Genomic DNA, 6056 nt, shown 5'->3' with positions numbered 1-6056 from the left:
TGTTATTCAACCCAGTACAGTCTCAGAAGAGCACGGACTTTAGAAAAAGAAGGTGATAGGGTTAGTTGGAATCCAGGCAGGTAGCAAATGGAAGGAAAGACCAGACACATAACCAGCTACACACTTGGCACTCCAGCATCCGTGAACCACACGGGGCTGGCTCTCCAATGATTCCACCTTCACTAACAGGGCCAGTTTATCCATTACACACAGTAGGCACAAAGCCAAGGTCCCATGATGCTTTTAGAAACCCATGAAAATGTTTTAATCTCTTTCAAAATCTAAAAATAAATAAACAAATATAATCCAACCTGGATTATATTCATATGTATATCAATGCAGTCATAAAACTTATTTTTAATGCTTTTTTATGCAGTGGTTCAGAAACCGCCTCTGGGTTTCAGCACAGGCATTCAGACGGAATGTTGGGGTCATCACCACCCTAATTTTGTTGTTTTTTTTTTTTGAGATGGAGTTTCTCTGTTATTGCACGGGCTGGAGTGCAGTGGCGCTATCTCAGCTAACTGCAACCTCCACCTCCTGGGTTAAGCGATTCTCCTGTCTCAGTCTCCCAAGTAGCTGAGATTACAGGCTCACACCACCACTCCCGGCTAATTTTGTATTTTTAGTACAGATGGGGTTTCACCATGTTGGCAGGCTGATCTCCAACTCCTGAGCTTGGGTGATCTGCTCACCTCGGCCTCCCAGAGCGCTGGAATTACAGGTGTGAGCCATCATGCCCAGCCCACCAACCTAATTTTTTTTTTTTTTTTTATGTTTTTCTTTTGAGACGGAGTCTCCCTCTGTCGCCCAGGCTAGAGTGCAGTGGTGTGATCTCGGCTCACTGCAAGCTGCTCCTCCTGGGTTCACGCCATTCTCCTGCCTCAGTCTCCCAAAGAGCTGGGACTATAGGCGCCCGCCACCATGCCTGGCTAAGTTTTTGTATATTTTTAGTAGAAACGGGGTTTCACAGTGTTAGCCAGGATGGTCTCGATCTCCTGACCTCATGATCCACCGGCCTTGGCCTCCCAAAGTGCTGGGATTACTGGTATGAGCCACCACGCCCAGCCCCACCACCTTAATTTTTTAATATATTGTTTAATGAAGGAAGGAGCCTTTAGAAGGCAAAAGTGCCCAGAGTACACAAAAATCATCACACAACCGTGTTCACCAGTACACATGCTCATACATTTGGCCTAGAGAAGCTGGAGAGTCTGCCTGGGCTTTCACTCATCCCTGCTCTCGGGTGGTCCATAGCCAATTACTGGTGATGGCAGGGGTGTCACAGCCCAGCACCTTTGCTGACGGGGAGAATAACCTGTATGGGTATAATTCACTTTCCATAGTGCCCCATCAAATCACATCATTGCCTTGCTTCTTCCCCTACCTTATACTGTATCCCTCCTACCTTTGCAGCATTCCCTCACTAAATCACTTGCCTAAGAATTCCCATCTCAATCTTTGCTTCTAGGGAACATGACACTTTGGATCTCCATGACAAGCATTAACACTGGCAAAAATTATCTAATAAACACTCATACTGAATGAGTAAAGTTAGAGAGACATGGAATCAAGTATGAAAGACCTAGCCAGGCCTTTACATGGACTGAAGTGATCATAAAAGAAACTTCAGTTCTTGGCCGGGTGCGGTGGCTCACGCCTGTAATCCCAGCACTTTGGGAGGTCGAGGTGGGTGGATCACCCGAGGTCAGGAGTTCAAGACCAGCCTAGCCAACATGGTAAAACCATCTCTACTGAAAATACAAAAATTAGCCAGGTGTGGTGGCACATTCCTGTGCTACTTGGGAGGCTGAGGCAGGAGAACCACTTGAACCTAGGAGGCAGAGATTGCAGTGAGCCAAGATCCCACTACTGCACTCCAGCCTGGGTGACAGAGTGAGACTCCATCTCAAAAAAAAAAAGAAAGAAAAAAAAAGAAACTTCAGTTCTTGACAAATTATAGACTGGAGATGCAGAGAAAAGATAATGATCTTGATTCTTGAACAAGATCACAAGATAATGAATTTGCTCATAAACATGAGGGCAAATCTACCAATTAGACCTGAGGAACAACGCCTACTGTGTGCCCAGCACTGTGTAAGTTAGTTTCATATGTACCAACAGACTAAGATAATAGTAAGCTGTCAAAAGTGATTCAGGTTTCCTTGGATTCTCTCAGACTTGGTTGGCCCCAGAGCTGGGGACGAGATGAGTTTGCAAGCATGGACTATGAGGTTGGTCCAGATGAATTTTTGTGAACAATCGTCTGTTGATGAAAGGACTGCCTTTGAAGACAGTATCCTTGGTGATCTTAAGAGTATAGTCCTCTGAAGCCAGTGTTCAACAAGATGTAAAAATGAGAAGATTTCATGCCATGGAATTTCTATCATAGATACGGTTTTTTGTAATTTTAGCAGTTCCTCTCAACCTTTGCAGCAGTTTTGGAGCCGAGCAGATGGCAAGGGAGGGCTTAACTAAGTGGTGAAGTTTCAGCTGCAAAAGGCAATTCCTAGAATGACAATTCAGAAACTCATTTCCCCCAACACTTATCATATTGGCAGAGGGTTAGTGAATCTTTTTAGAAAAACAAGAAGGAGGCAATGCATCAGAATAAGGCAGCCTATGTTTGGTTAGGTTATGTGCAGGCAAACACTACTGAGTCCAATTCTTTCCTTGCATTTGCAATTCCCAAGGCAACAGGCCAGTCTTGTTTGTAAATTAAATAATATCCAAAATAGCTAAAGCTTAGGATCTTAAGTATAAGGCACCTCCAGCACATGGAGCAACTGCTAAATGTATCCAAAACCAGGGGATGACAGTTTCAGCTAAGTTGTTCCAACCCTGGCTGGCATTAAGGACCCCTACAGTTTCCAGCTATATATCATAAGGAAACAGCAAGTTTGTAGAAAGAGCATAATCTGCACTCAAATCCTGCCTCTGATACTAAATAACTATATGATCTTAAAAAAATTACTTTTCCTCTCTGAGCCTCTTTCCACAAATGGTGGTGAGGTGGGGGAGGGGATAATTGCAATCTCAAAGGCTTATTGTAAGAATTCAGTGTGATAATATACACGAAAGAAACTAGCAAATCGCAGATCTTAAACTGGTATCCATTTTTCTTCATTTCTATTCTGCCTAGCTCGGCAGAAGTTTGTCAAAATAGCTGCTGCTCTTTCAAACTGCTTCAGCTTTGGCTCATCCATAATTTTTTCTTTATCTTCAGACAACTTTAATTATAACGCTTTGCTTTTCTTAAAATTTCATAGCCCATATTCTTTGTGAATGAGACAGTGAGGTTTGGCTTTTGGGACTTTAGTTTTGATCCTTTACAATATGCATATAACAAAAACAATAAATGTATTTTATATTCTGAAGCTATAAATGTATCCTTTTTTTAATGAGGCCTGTTTGTTTCAATTAAGTCTAAATTACTCAAGCACAACAAAGAAGTTATCGATTGAGATTATTTCTGTGGCAAGTAACAGAAAAGCTGTTCAACTGGCTTAAACAATTAAGGGAATTTACTGGCTCCCGTAACTGAAAAGTCCACAGGACTTTTCACGGCTTGATCCAGGGATGGTTTGGTCCAGGCTCTGGCTCAGTTTTTCCTGCAATCCTCAGTTTTAGCCTGCCTCTAAATGTTGGCTTTGTTCTCAGGCTGGCCTCATAAAATGACTGCTAACAGCATTCGCGGTGGTTTGTCCTTCACATCCAACACAGAGCTAAGGCCAAGGCCAGTTTTTAGGACCGCCATACAAAAGCCCCAAGCTTCACTCTGATTGGACTACCCTGATCCTATTTCTCCCATCCAAGCACTTTCCAGGCCCAACCCTGCTTAACTTCTGAGATCAGGCACGTGCCGGGTGATAGGGCCATAGATTCTGATCCTATTTCTGTAGCTAGGGAAGTACCATCCTCTGATTGACTTAAATCTGTATCAATCCCTGTGACAAGGAAATGGAATTATTCTCAGTGATCTAGAAAATGAGGTCCCTCTTCTGGATCCACTCCTAAACATCATGGCTGTCACTCAAGGGAACTGAAATGGGTAGTAGAAGAATAATTTCAATGTCTGCTACAATTAAAAAATAATTTTGGCTGGGCATGGTGGCTCACGCCTGTAATCCCAGCACTTTGGGAGGCCAAGGAGGGCGGATCACGAGGTCAGGAGATCGAGACCATCCTGGCTAACACGGTGAAACCCCGTCTCTACTAAAAATACAAAAAATTAGCCGGGCGTGGTGGCGGGCGCCTGTAGTCCCAGCTACTCGGGAGGCTGAGACAGGAGAATGGCGGGAACCCGGGAGGAGGAGCTTGCAGTGAGCCGAGATGGCGCCACCGCACTCCAGCCTGGGTGACTGAGCGAGACTCCAACTCCAAAAATAATAATAATATTATTTTAGCAATTTAGTGCAGGGTTCCCAAATGCCTTTTCTTCACTTTAAAATTATCGCTTAGGCTGGGCACAGCAGCCCACGCCTGTAATCACAGCACTTTGGGAGGCCGAGGTGGGTGGATCACAAGGTCAGGAGTTTGAGACCAGCCTGGCCAGTATTGTGAAACCCCATCTCTACTAAAAATACAAAAATTAGCTGGGCATGGTGGTGGGTGCCTGTAGTCTCACCTACTCGGGAGGCTGAGGCAGGAGAATCGCTTGAACCCAGGAGGTGGAGGTTGCAGTGAGCCGAGATCACACCACTGCACTCCAGCCTGGGCGACAGAGCGACTCTGTCTTAAAAGAAAAAAAAAAGAAAGAAAGAAAAAAAATCACTTATTTCACTATATTAGACTCTTTCCAAATAAAATATTAGGCTTTAACATCCAAAGGCAACCATAAACTAAGAGTCAACTAATGCAAGGCAAGATGTTAGGAGGAATTTCAAGACATCTAAGTTAGGAGTCTGTCTTCTTCTTTTTTCCTCTCCACTTCCCCTTGTTTTTCTTTCGCTCCATTTTGCTGATAATCTTTTCTTTTTCTCACTTTCTTCCTTCCATTTATGTAGTCCTGTTTCCTTCTCTCAATATGCATTTTAATATATGCAAACATAACAGGATGTAAGATGAGACATTTTCTGATCTCTCACAATTTTAGCTACAGTCTCAAAGCTGTTGACACAGGTGACAGAGTCCTCCTACAGAGGCATGGACAAACCCTCTCAGGAATTACTAAGAGGGGGCCAAACTTATCCATTGCAGTTCTCTCCAGCAGCCTATAAAAAAGAAAACTAGAGATTCATTAGGAAGAAAGTTTTCAAAGTTGAATTTTTATGTAGAGATAAGAGATGGATGGTCTCCCCCTGAGCCAAGAGAGGTAGGCTTTTAAGCAGATCACTCATACAGTGCTGGTGCTTGTCAGAAGCTGGTATCTTATTCTTAAACTGGATAGTTATCAAGAGCCACAATCTTGGAGTATAGGGGAGACAGGAGAGGAAGGGAAAGTAAAAGAACAGATGTTGCCTATCCTTCCCACTGCTGAACCCAAGCTTTGCATCAGGATTTTGTTGGGCAGACGGTGGGAGGTTGGAGGAAACTTTTAAGTTGTATGAAGGATGAAAGATTTATTTAGGTTGAACTGGGCTTCCAAGTACCTGAAAACATCACTCTCTACTGATATAAAATAACCTTGCTAGGCCGGGCACGGAGACTCACACCTGTAATCCCAGCAGTTTGAGAGGCCAAGGCGGGCAGATTACCTGAGGTCAGGAGTTCAAGACCGGCCTGGCCAACATGGTGAAACTCCCTCTCTACTAAAAATACAAAAAAATTAGCCAGATATGGTGGCGTGTGCCTATAGTCCCAGCTATTTGGGAGGCTGAGGCACACAAATCATTTGAACCCAGGAGGTGGAGGTTGCAGTGTGCTGAGATAGTACCACTGTACTCAGGCCTGGATGACAGAGTGAAACTCAAAAAAAAAGAAAAAAGAAAGAAACAAAAAACACAAAACCTCGTTGAAGCTGTTTTCCAGACGTGAGGAAGAAAAATCCAAAAGAATATTATTTTACACTCGTTGTGGAAACATTTTTTAAAGTTTTACATTATAGTTTTAAATTT

General features: G+C 43.4%; 1 non-coding gene across 1 annotated transcript; it reads right to left on the bottom strand.

Annotated features, from left to right (window-relative positions):
• Positions 1-376: 376 nt before the first annotated feature.
• LOC112608786 lies at positions 377-444 on the bottom strand. The gene has a single exon (XR_003116073.1). It is a non-coding gene; the product is annotated as a small nucleolar RNA SNORD95 (small nucleolar RNA).
• Between the last annotated feature and the right edge of the window lie 5612 nt (positions 445-6056).

The sequence above is a fragment of the Theropithecus gelada genome, chromosome 15, assembly GCF_003255815.1.
Source record: "Theropithecus gelada isolate Dixy chromosome 15, Tgel_1.0, whole genome shotgun sequence".
In the NCBI taxonomy this organism is placed as follows: Eukaryota; Metazoa; Chordata; class Mammalia; order Primates; family Cercopithecidae; genus Theropithecus; species Theropithecus gelada.
The sequence above is the reverse complement of the archived record's forward strand: the minus strand, read 5'-3'. Positions and strand labels throughout refer to the sequence as shown.